At 35.2% G+C, this 13,755-nt stretch overlaps 1 protein-coding gene and 1 long non-coding RNA gene across 2 annotated transcripts in view; both read right to left on the bottom strand.

The window, feature by feature from the left end:
- The window catches only part of LOC106674224, a 324,578-nt gene that overhangs the window by 51,828 nt on the left and 258,995 nt on the right, over positions 1 to 13,755 (bottom strand). The window lies entirely within an intron of this gene.
- LOC106674225 lies at positions 4,335 to 5,708 on the bottom strand. The gene is made up of 3 exons (XR_001341484.2): positions 4,925 to 5,708; positions 4,674 to 4,855; positions 4,335 to 4,603 (listed from the first exon to the last, which is right to left on the bottom strand). It is a non-coding gene; the product is annotated as an uncharacterized LOC106674225 (long non-coding RNA).

Genomic DNA, 13,755 nt, shown 5'->3' on the forward strand with positions numbered 1-13,755 from the left:
CTGGTGATACCCGGAAAATCGAAAAACCCTTCGATGTTTTTGCGTAGAATTATAAGGAAGATAAATTTGGTGAGCGTGAGCAGTGAATCTTGAAAAAGAGCTGATTCATTTCACTAAGTGAGCGATTTTGATCTGATAGTTAAAAATAAAGGTTTTTCTATCTCTAGCACGAACGTTTGACGGGAAAAATGTATAAGGTTGTAGAGTCGTGGGTTGATGTCCTTTTTCCCAACTGGACATTCAGTTGGTTTGTAAAAAAATTCGCTACGAGCAGAAATACTGTAGACAATTTAAGACAATTTAAAATGCGCCCGCACCAAACATGACCAATATTAGCGGACAATAATGACTGTTTCTTTCAGCATTACTTATTCTAGTATAAACGTCATTTTTTGGGAATGAATGGCGTTTTAAAAATTTTATCAAGTTGATAACCCTTTGTTACCGCAAGTCCGTTTTATCGAAACTCGTTCCAGTAAATTTAAACATTCTGATATTCCATTATTTCTATCGGGTTTGGTTTTTTGTTGTTTTTCACAGCGTGATTTATTCACTGCCACAAGATTAACGGTCAGCCACTGCAGGGACAAATCCAGGGATAAAAATGTTTTTAAACCGAGTGAAAAAAATCATACCGCGATACCTGCCGATCGGGACGATAGAATAACGAAAGCCCAGACTTTACGCAGAGATTAGAACCACTTTGGTCGGACGCCGCTTCGGAAATGTTTATTCAAATCGTAAAATAAACTCATCTGCCCGGATTAAGGGAGAAAGATAAAAAGCTAGTCATTTAATCGGAGTGGATTGTCCCAACCTGCGACTTTTTTACACGTCGTCCTAACGGAGCTAATCCATGCTGGGGGTACGGGGGGAGGCATTGTGCTGCTGCACACTCCAATTGTGACCATTTGAAAAAATGTTTGTTTTTTTGAAAAACGAGCAGGGTGGTCGGAGGAAAAAAGCGGGGGGTCAACAAAAACAAAGGGGTAGACGTAGCGAAACTGTTCCCCAGCCCCGGAAAACGAATAAAAGAGATTTGCATCGGGCAACAATGCAATGGGCACTCCTCATGACAAAATTAGTGCCGTTCATTACAATCTCTATTGTCTCCCGCTTGAAAAAATATTTAAATTTTCTTTCCTTTTTTTCTCCTTACAGCAAAATCTGTTTTTCGAGGACCATCTTTTGCCCTTATTTCAGTGAACTTTTAGTTAGCCACCTTAAAATCCGATTTTTAAACTTTAATAAAATTCTACTACTGGAAAGATTAACGTCCCTTTAAAATATTGAAGGAGGTCTGGAAATTATTACGCTTATAAAACGATAAAATCTGAATTAATAATTTTTTTATTTCTAAATATGTGACTATTTTTCATTGATGGTCAAAATCTAAAAAAAAACTCTTCCTTAAACATCTCCACATATCTCATCTTAGAAAACACCAAGGACATTACGTCTCATCAATCCGGGTTCAGGCGACATCAATATACCATTTACTACTGGCAGTCAAGGGTGGTAGACATCGTATCCTTTCTTGATCGGAAAGAAAGCTGCTTGGGTGATTTCTTACACTATAGGCAAGATCGTGCTTTCTCTGGAAACTCAACCGATCCATTCACTTATTACCTTATCTTAAAATCCTATCTGTACGATAGAACCTTCTTCCCTCCCATTCACTCTATACCGAAGTGGGTTTTGTCCCTTTCTCTACTCAGTATACACAGCAGACATTCATGTCAATTTCGATTCGGCTCCATACCAGACAAACCGCCATCCTTCAAGCAAAACCCAGACTGGGTAGTGGCCTTCAGAAACCGCCTGGACCATCTCTTTTGTTTGGAAGAAAAGTTTAACAAATCGAGGATTAGATTCGGCGAAACCAAATCCCAGCAAACCACCTTCATCTTTCACCCTAACAACCCTCCTGAAATCTACTACAATTCTGTTCATTTTGCAGCAACCAATATCGAATTCTATTTGTGATTTTACATCAACCGAACTCTTATTGGAAACCCTTACACTCACTCGACTCTAACGATAGAGCTGAACTAACTAAATGAAATACTCAAATACCTTGTCAACAGATTAAAACTCTCACTAAAAAAGAAACGATTCATTTACATATTATTACTACAATTAATCAGTTATGGATTCGAAAAGAAGGTATTGAATCATACTTTTGGGTTCAACCGAGCGTTCTAATCTCCACAGAACCCAATCCAAAATCTATGAAACTCCATGAAATTGCCCAAACTCCCTACTTCTTACCCAACTATCCTCACTGACATACGAATCTCATTTGATTTCGAAACCGCAAAAAGGCGATACAAACGCTTCCATACAAATCGTTAATCCTAACCCCATAAACCTTTAAAAAACCTTTAATCTTACTACCCGAAAACCTTCTAAACCGAAAATGGCATAACGATTTACATAGCAACTAGTGTATACTTATTACTTATAGCTCTTTATTCACGTGTTTACACTTCAGATTGGAATCTAAATAGATATTTAGCTTAGATTTAGTTGTATTGCTATAAGGTACATGTCTTCATCAATAGTGATGAACAGAATATGGTTCAATTCTGTTTAATTATCAAATTTATATGTATCAATTTGAGCTGACTGGGCCTTTCTCTATTTTTGTACAGTTTTATTGCTGTTGCACACAGGAATGCTGTATCATCTGATAATATTAAAGTATTTAAGCCAACCATTTTCAGAAAATCACTGATATATAGCAAATAAAGTATTGGATCTAGGAAGAAGAACCAGGATAAAGAAAAGTGGAGTACACGTTAGGAGACACAAGTTAATTAAAAACTATGTAAAATGATTTTTGGAATGGGAAGACACTATTATTAATCCTTTATAAATAAGACAAAAGATAGAGGACACGGTCTAAAATGTTATATTATGAGATTTCCCCTTAGGCTGTGCGGATTGATGAACATGCAATTCGGTCCTTTCCCATCATTTGGTCTGGCTTATTGCTAAATAAAAGGTAGAAAAAGCAGTAAATTTGCCAGTCACTGGTGTTAGCAAAAGGCTAAACCCGACTGACTATCCAAAACAACGAGGATAACCAAATAAAATGATCAAAAACGTCCAAATTTTAGAAATAACATGATTAAATGTCGGTTAAACTTAGGAGACATCATGCTTAAAATTTAGCTTGTCAATACAAGAAATTATTTATTTATTATAAAGCTTATGATTTCAAGTGCAATGAAATTAGAGTTTGAGATCAAATAGCGATCAAATATGATAAGTACAAAAATGTACTAATTCGTTCTAACCCCATTTTCTAAAAAAATATTATAACTATGAAAGCCGATCACTAATTATATCGGAGATAATTTTTTTTAAAGTTATGTAGTACTGTTAAAACGTAACAAGATTACTTGTAAGTCTTGTACTTTTAAAAAACACCTTTAATATTTATAATAATTTTTATTAATGAACTAATTTTAAGCATGTAAATTCATGTGGTAAGGATTATTGAGAAATAATGACATCACTCGCAACGATTGACATTACAATATGTTTGGGAAGATCGTTTATAAAGCTAAAGGTTAATTCATTCGGGTGTTTGATCCTATTCACTTTGTTTATTTTTATATTCTATTTACCTTCAAGTCAGGTTTTCGGTTTTATTCCGATCAGCCCTCCTTAGGAAGCTGTAAATTCCAGTGTCGTAAACTCGAATACATACAGGGTTTTACAGCCGTGAAAATTCTCCCTTCAGACAGTTTTCTCCTCTCGTAATGAAAATACTGGCTTATATCCATTTCCTATGAAAATATCTGAAATGTGTCATTGTATATGCGATCTGTAGAATAATACAATTACGGTAGATTGTTAGGTATAAAATTATAAGGCTTCCATATCCTACTAAATTTATGAGACAACACTAATACAAACGAGAAAAATAATATTACAATTCGTAGATCAAATCACAAATTTTGTGCTGTTAGCGTATAACACGTTAAATACGTGTAACACTCAAGTAAGGAAACTACACCTGCCTGCGATATGCCAACATGCCGCAGGGAATTTACTAACTGGACGAAGTTACAACAGAATCTTTAATTATAATATTAAATGCTTAGTGTATGACCATTTTTTTAAAGATAATAAAATTAATATAACATCGTTAATCTAACATAATAAAGTAAGGAAAAGTTTTGATAAATTCAATAAATCATAAAACTGCCTACAGTTACTATGTGCCTACTATAATAACTATTATTTTTTTAGTAATATATATTACGTTATAACATAAGAAAATATTTACTTCAAATCCGATTTTATTAAAACACGATTCGAATGATTGCTTTGAAATACTTCCTCGCTAGGAAAACGACATATACATCTGTCTCCCTGTAGTTATCCGGCCAATCTGGTAGTTTGACTGTATGGTGATCAGCATTCGGTTCACACGTCCAAAAGATGCAATTCATACAGAACCGTATCATTTGACAGGCATCTGGTGCCGCGTGGTACATTCAAAGATTTGAACATATCAAATTTCCACGTAGAATAGCCGAAAATGGCAGTGTTAACAGATGCCCCGGTAGTCCTTCTTCTGTCATAATGTCTAAATTTAAATTTAATTGCATTTAATTACCCTGTTATATATATAATATATAAACTAAACCCCTCTTTACCCTAAACCGAAAAACTCCATTAAATCCGTCTTACTAAGGAGTTAATTAAAGCCAACATTAGCACCTTCTTGAGAAGATGCGTTTCACTGTCTGGCTATTCTAAATACTGGTCTGTTACTGGATCAAACTGAACGGGAATGCCCAAGGTTAAAAACAATGTTGACGAACATTCAATAAATTTTCTGAAAAATGGGTTTAGTCTTCATGAGATTCATGATTTTTAAAATACACTCTAAGTTTTTAATATATACGTTTTTTGACATGTATAAACCGTATTTACTTGTAGAAATGTAGCGATAAACGTCTTATTTTGAGGGCGTCGGTTATCGCAAAGGGTTAGGCGTTGACACGGCGTAGGTCCTGTGTTCGAATCCAGCAGATCTGCATTCAAACCCGGCAAATTTACAAATTTTTTTTTCAAAACCACTGGCACTTTATAGTTGAAATACCCTAGGAAAAATGTATAAGTTAGGTACAGTAAATGTTTACAGTAATGTAAAACTGCTTTGAAAAAAAAGTAATGAAACAATAACATTGATAATCATGGTGCTCTATAACTCTGGCTGTTGGGCTGAAAATATCACCTGATGAGCATTATTGACGAATCTTCAAAGAGCCATTTATTTGGTGACGTGCGATTTCACAAGTACGACGTGATTTGTGCAAATTCAACGATTTCACATCACCCTTACCAGCTTAGAGATCCCCGACGAGCGAGCATGATAATCATGTAGATAAATTCCGTAGATATCTTTGACGCCCATTCGGAAAATTGGGCTGACGAGCCGCATGATTAAAATTCATATTCTCGTGTCTCCACCCGTTCCAAATAATCAAAATCGATTCTGGCACGTTTCTCGTAACGAACCGTGACATTTGAATTTCGGTAATGAGAGGATCGCCGAACCTTTCTTTTAAAGATATCGTGATACCGACAGTTGTGAAGGAAACCTGAAAGTAAGACATTCGTTCATCTTGGAAAGTACAACGATTTTGTGCCTACAAAGGTAATAAGCAATTTATACAATATTGGTAGGAGAAAAGCAACAAAGTAGTCTTAATGAATTTCTTTCTCATTCTCTCTTTCTCTCTCTCTCTCTCTCTCTCTCTCTCTCTCTCTCTCTCTATCTATCTATCTATCTATCTATCTATCTATCTATCTATCTATCTATCTATCTATCTTCATGTACCTATCTAATAGCTATTTATTTATCTTTCTTGTCTCTAAAAAATAGGTCAAGTTTGAGTAATGATAGTGATGAGAAGAGGAACAAAGTATACATAAGTTAATTTAATCTCTCTCCCTTCCTCCTATACTTATGACTACAACTACCACAAGTCAGGATATTCCAGAAGCATCTCAGTTTAAAAAAGTCGACATTCAACTCATAATAATGATATCCAAAATAGCTGCAAAAATGGTCGTTTTTTGATATATTAACTACATAAAATATTTGATATTATCCATACTACACGGAAAGAAATAAGATTTATATTTATTTATTATATGTTTTTTGTACCTAAGCGATTCAGTTGGAATTTAATTAGTTTATCGACCTAACATTGTGCTGAATATGTTATCACATTATAAGTGCTGTATCTAGTTTTCAGTTAACCCTATTATTGTGTGCTGACAACAAAGGTTCAAAGTTGTTTCTATGGCTTCATATAAAATAGCACAATGCTTTACTGACAATGACGGCCTTTATAACTGGATTAATAAGTTTACTCATTATTGTTTCGCTTTCTTTCAAAGTTTGATTATTTTTAACAGCTACTTAATTTTTAATTATTTATGATTTTTTGAAAGCTTGAATTTGAATTAACAAATTAGCAGTATTGAATGTTTTTTGTATTTGAAGTGCCTAAATACAAAAAACTATATTTAGAATTTAAATATTTCGATTTTGTTATATATTATATATAAAGTGGAAGGTTTATGGGCCGAGAAACAGCTAGGTCACCGCCGGCCCTACGCGTGTATTCCTTTTCTTTCCTGTCTTTCTCGCGTATTTTGTATTGAACTGCAGCCATTTGAGCAGCTCGATCTGGTTACTGAATCTCTCCTTTTACTTGTATAATACGTCGTTATTTTAAAATGCTAGCCTCTTGTTCTACCTCAGGTTGTCAATTTAAGAATAGATACACAACATACAATACATAACATATATATTGCCACAAACATAGAAGTCTGGTCACATTCACTCCCCCATAGTACTCGATGTTCCTCGGGGCGGGGCCGAACCCACTCCATTCGCGCTAATAACTTACTTTTGCTCCCCATACATCACACTCTCACCCCAGAGTACTCGATATTCCTCGGGGCGGGGCCGAACCCACTCCATTCGCGCTAATAACTTACTTTTGCTCTCCAGACGTGACACACTCACCCCAGAGTACTCGACATTTCTGGGGCGGGGTAAGTAACCCCTTCCTTTTACGCTAATAAATTACATTCATCCTAATATTTTAACATAAACACCACACAAACACGACACAAACACTTCACACACAATACAAGCACAGCACAAACACACACAAACTATATATATTTGAAAGTAGCCCTGAGGTACCGGTACAGCGATTTGTGCCCGCTGCCGTGCCCCAAGACTACGCACAGGTCCGATGATATTCCAAAATATTGCCTATAAACATCGAGCGTTCTACAATTGAAAAGATGCTCGACTGTTACTCTATCCTTGCATAATGGGCACCTATGCGGTCGCTTTCCTGTTAGAAGGTGCCCGTGCGTAATTCTTGTATGACCTATACGTAATCTTGTCAGTACGACCTTTTCCCTTTTTGACGCATTTTCCGTGAACCAGGGACCGACGTCTTTCTTAACCTGCCACAGTTTGGCATTATGAGCAATAGTCGCTTATTATGTAGATAAATGGTATGACTTGGTAAAATATACTTTAACGCATACATGGGACTGCGCGTATTGCAGACAATTGTCTTTATATGCTCACTCCATGTCAGTTCCTCATCCAGCCACATCTCAGGAATTGCATGCCGTATGGTACGGGTGTGTAACTGAACATTTTGGACATTTAATAACAAAAACGTTTTCTTGCAATAAATATTTAAGAAAAAAAAACTGGTTAGATAATAGTAGGGATTTAAGTATATACAACTTTGAATGGTTGCTATCTTGATCCTTGTTTTAAATAGAAGTATTGTGCTATGCTTATTGTAGAAAATTATAGGGGCTAATCTCATGGCCAATGACGTTAGGAAATTATCAAACAAAATAACAAAGCATAATGGATTAATTAAACTAAATTCATTTCTAGAGGGTAACGGTCGTTAAACGTACGCTCCTTTATTTGTATACCACGTTATCTGTTCAAAGGCAGTCTGTAATAAATTAGTCCAGAAGCAATGTTTACCCCGGTCGCCCAGGACACTCTCGAGATCATAAACGAACAGGTGATTATAAAGGAAATTAAATCAGGTTGTTTACAGTTCCACGTTCAAGGACCAATTAATTCAAAGGACATGTCAGATGGAAAAGGAACTACTATGAAAGCCAGCGCGAGCTTTTGGAATGGTGCCCAATTAAATTCGGATGGGAAGAGGGATTGAACCCGGGCTAAGTATTATTATTTTAATTATCCAGAACAGACTTGGCTTCTAATTAGCAGCTTTTTGCAACGATTCCTTCCTCCACCAGGACGGACAATGGCTTTCTAATGGATATGCCCCGGTGACGGATGAATTGTTAAGTCCAAGGCTGAGCCAGCGTCTGCCGGCCATGAATGATACATAGCTCTTCCTGTGTCAGTCGGCTCCATTTGAATGTTCACCTCTTTGTCGTAATTTCCAAGAACAATTATTAATCGTTTTCATTTCCGTGTACAGCGGTTTGGTTTTATCTGAATAAAAAATGAGTTTAAGCTCTCAGCGCGAACCCCAAGATATACTTTATCAACGTCTCCTATTTTGCAAATTCGTTTCAACTAACATATCATCTCAGAGATAAAATAAGCGCCATTTCAATGTATTATCATTAATTTAACAGGTATATCACGAAATCTCTCTCTGGAGACATTTCATTTGCCATATTCCTGATCATATTTTTTATCAGGGAAATGTTTTAACCAGCGTCATCTCGACGCCTTTAATTTACGATTTAAATGTAATGTGTAATTATAAATCTATAATCGTTTTCATAAACGATTCAAATATTTTAAAATTCACAACAAAAGATAATACCTTCATTCAACGAAGTCCGCTTCTGTGGGTTTTACTTAAATAGCAAATTTACATGAACCACATACAAGATTAAAAACTCAAGAACCTAACAAAAGACATGGACTACCGAAATCAACACTAAGCATACATAACGAACCAACCGTTTACAAAACTCTCATCAGACAGATTTGAACTTACGGAGTTGGCCTGGAGGGTTCGGCCAAATCCTCTAACGTCCAGCGAATCCAATCCTTTCCAAGTTGTCCGTCGTATCCTCAATGCTCCCTTCTACGTCACCAATCAAATGATCGATAAAGATCTTAAAATCCCATTCGTGAAGGATCTTATCCGAACACGTTTCCTCAATTTCCAGTACAAACTATCCCTCCATCCTAACACACTAGGCCAAATTCTTTCCTCAACTGGCCCACCCTTATAATCTCCACGACGTCTAAAACGACGATGACCTCGTGACCTCCATTTTAACCTTCCCGACTAAAGAAAAGTTCCTGCACTTGCTGGTATCTCTCCCCGCTGCCTCCTGGTCTGACAGATCTGTCAGATTTGTATGTAATTATTTTTATTTACTCAATATATATTTAATTTGTACAGATGTTTTAAAGATGTTAGAATTAAATTTAAAAAATCCTTTGATTCTATTCTAATTTTATAACTTTAGCATACACTAAAAAAAATATTTATTTACATTTTTGTTAAAAATTTCACTTACAAAAAACTGAAAAATATTCAAATTCAAACTTTCTTTAGTAGGTTTTTAAGAAATATTCACTTTTTCTTCTTAATTTTCCATTATGGATCTTTTTTAAAACATTTATTAGGCCCCTCTTAGAGGTGCAGGTTGTGGGTCAACCATGGTTGGTATGTTGCCAATTTTTTATTTTTTAAATTTTATTTCATCATAATTCACTTTTAGCTTTTGTTGTTACCGTTAATTGATGTTATAAAAATAAATAAATCTATATTTTTTAACTAACATTTTTTTTCATGTACATAATGAAAGAAAAGTCCTTTCTTTTCATTAAAATAGATTAAGAAAAAAAGATTTGAATTAATTTATAATGTACGCTGCATTATTAAAAAGCTGTAGTCACTAAATTTTTTGTTGCTTAAGCATTATTAATTCTTTCGTTTCTTTGAAAGAAGTTTCTGCTTGCCAGAAGTATTTTCTACCTTTACCAACCCTTTTGTAGATATTTTATCAAAGTTTAAACATTTAACGGTTAATGTTGTGTGAGAGTAATGATCATAGGGTCTAACAGTTTACTTGGATGGGCGCAGAACCTCTCCGAGAAATAAATATGGTGTGGCCAGTATTTTCTATAAATGGCCTTCGCTCTAAGTATTCTTCTAAGCTCGCTATCTCATTAAACGACCAATCTCATAAAATAACCATTCTGTTGTTTTATAATGATTAGTATTTATTGTAATCAATATTAACAATTTTAGTAATGTTAATAAGTAATAAATCTATTACAGTTCGTGGTATGATTGAACAATTAACTTTTATCAATTAATTAATCTTTATGAAAAATATTAGTTGATATAAAAAAGTCGGGTCTTGAGCAGGATTCGAACCCATTATATTCGGCTAAATAAGCCGCTCCTTAGCTATCGTGACTTCGATCCACTCGGACACCAACCTCCCATCTCAACCCCACCTTTTGAATTTTCCCTCCTATTTTGCCATTTTTCAAAGTCGTGTAATCTATTTGATTGTCGGCGACAAATGAAATGGCCACGGAGAGCTTTCGTGAAGATATACTTCAGTTTAATTATTAAATCCATTACAGTTCGTGGTCCGATTGTCCGAATTCGAGAGGTGAGAGAGAATAAGATGGGAAGTTAGTGTCCGAGCAGATGGAAGTCACAATATCTGAAGTGGTAGAGCAACGGCATATTTAGCCGAAGATTGTGGGTTCGAATCCCGCTCGTGCCACTGACTTTTCTATCTCAACCAAAATCTTAATTAAATATTAATTAATTGAAAAAAGTTAATAAGAAATGTTGTTCTTTCATAAAGTTTTCAATATAACGGACACAGTATAGTACTTCTGTGTAAGAATCGAAAAGTAGGAGCGATTTGTTCGACAAAACAAATTAAATTATTTTTGTTTATTGAACCTTATGTATTGATGCTTGATCAGGACTTGCTTGGGAGAGCGCTTACTAGGGGATTCTTCAATCTTTTTCTTATGAAATTCAACAACTTCGTTTAACAACCGCTCTAATTGCAACTATAGAAATTTCCGTTAACGACGAACCATCTCATTCGCATCTAGACGAAATTGTTAACTTGTTGCTCATCCATCGTAACTCATCCAAAGCCCTTATCATCCATTTCAAATTTGATGTAAATTCTTATTCTGTCCAGCTGTGTTTCAAAATTGTGTACACACACACACACATATATATATATATTTTTTTTTTAAATTTAGAAATCGTGAGATGCGGTCTGGTGTGATGTAGGTTTCAGAAAACGTTTTCTTTATCGTGCCAACGTTTCGATCTTTATTGAGATCATCTTCAGGGCCTGGGATTTACAAACATTGTTTACATATAACAGTTAAATTTTGGATGTGGAAAAGTAAGTTTATACAATGCAAAATATATTTTTTATATATTCAATCAAAGTATTTCTACTCACTCAAAGTGTTTGCCTTCTGTGTAATTGTGTCATTCTTGCGTGTCGTGTAGAGAGTGCCAGTGAGATTTTGCTATTTTGTGTTTATATACGTTGGATTTTGAAAGGGTGGGGAAGGATGTCGGTATAGAAAAGACATTTTTGTATAAGGCGTCNTCAATAAAGATCGAAGCGTTGGCACGATAAAGAAAATGTTTTTCTGAAACCTACATCACACCCGACCGCATCTCACGATTTCTAAATAAATATCGATTAACGGTCACTAATCACCACACACACACACACACATATATATATATATATATATATATATATATATAAAGTATATCTTCACACACACACACACATACATACATATATGTATTGTATATATCTATACATATGAAGTATATTCATTAAAGGTCTCCGTGACCATTTCATTTGTCGCCGAGAATCGAATAGATTACACGATATTTGAAAAATGGCAAAAAGAGGGAAAATTCGAAAGGTGGGAAGTTTGTGTAAGAGTGGATCGAAGTCACCATAGCTCAAGTGCGTATTTAGCCGATGGTCGTGGGTTCGAATCCCGCTCGTGACACTAATTTTTTTATCTCATATCTTTATATCTCAACCAATACCTTGCATAAAGATTAATTAATTGAAAGACAGTGGTTTCCCATGTACTTAAAGCATTCAATACGTTTTGAACATCGTATTATATACTGATTATATATGTGATTAGTATATAATACGATGTTCAAAAAATATTGAATGCTTTAAGTACTTTGGAAATCACTGTCTTACCTTTCTTCAGTCATTATCTAATAAAATTTTAACTTCTGACCGTACCAAACCGTACTTGGTCTTGCATCGCATTGTTACCAATATCATGTATGAACGAGTAAATGTATGGGTTAAGGAGCGCTGTTTGTTATCAGATGTGCAAATGGATTTCAAGTAGGGAAGGGAGTGTCTTTATGATATATTTGCAATATCAGGTGTAATCAATTGTTATCTGAGGCTAAACAATAGAAAAGCTTTTCATTCCTTAATGATTTAAATACAGTGAACGATAGTGTCAACTAAACTATGGTACAAATTTATCGTTTTGGAATTATTCGAAAATTCGTGCAGATCATTAGGGTTTTGTATGAATGCTGCTATGTCCGTAGACGGAGAGTTCCATTCCTCCCTAGGTATTCTGGTATAAAGGGGTGCTACAGGGCGTAGTTTTAAGTCCCATATTATTTTTTCCGTTCTTGTCCGACATCGCTGAACTTCCCACTTACTCGGATTACCATTATATAGGGGAAAGAATTACATTTATTGATGTACGCTGACGACCTCGTGTTATATCACCTTCTTGGAATGAAACTCAAGAACATTTACATTTACTCAATAAACATTTTGCAGATAACTTTACCACTTTTAAATCCAACAAAACAGTGGCTATAGTATTCGCTAAATATGGGCACTCTGTTGAAAAAGTTTTATACACGAAGTAATTTTGTAAAAAATTTAAATCATCTGGGTGCGACGTTTTCTTTTTCAGCTAAATTCTGACAAATCAGTTTTTTTTGGGGGACGCCCCACTCAATGTGTGTAAAATTGTGTAAAAGCGATAATGGGGATTTAGTGCGTATGTTGTAATCTTATAATCTATCATCTATGTTGGAAAGTGTGCTACTATGAGCATAAATAACTGATATTCTTCGAGACGAAGTTTAACAAACCCTTCCTTTTACATTATACAGGGTGTATCTATAAAATCGCAGCCTTGTCCAGGTATGTTGTGAATATTTTGGTTATATTAGCAGTGCATATTTTTAAAGGTCTTAAGGTACTTCCTTACGCTGCACCAGCTTTTATTGGCTTTTTTGGTGAATAATATTTATGTACTTTTTCATAAGACAACATCAGTTTTCAATTAAAAACTTCCAACCTTATGAAATTAAAATTTGTTTAAAATAGTTGGATGAAGGGCAAGGACCGAGTTTGCAAATGAGCCCGACAAATTAGCCAATACAGGGGATGTTAATGCAAATCAATTCGTTGTTTCAACAGGAGGGGACGCTGATTAGGGATAACGTTATTGAAGATATCACGTCGGTGTCCATCTGCTCTCAGCTTGCTCAGCTTTTCGACGCCGTGCGGACCCGTTGGGACCTTTTGGCAATGGGACAGTTCCGCTTGTAAGGGCCGCGTTCAATTTGCAACTCCGCCTAATAGATCTGCCTCGGGTTT

Source organism: Cimex lectularius, unplaced genomic scaffold (genome assembly GCF_000648675.2).
Source record: "Cimex lectularius strain Harlan isolate CLEC.00 unplaced genomic scaffold, Clec_2.1 scaffold168, whole genome shotgun sequence".
In the NCBI taxonomy this organism is placed as follows: Eukaryota; Metazoa; Arthropoda; class Insecta; order Hemiptera; family Cimicidae; genus Cimex; species Cimex lectularius.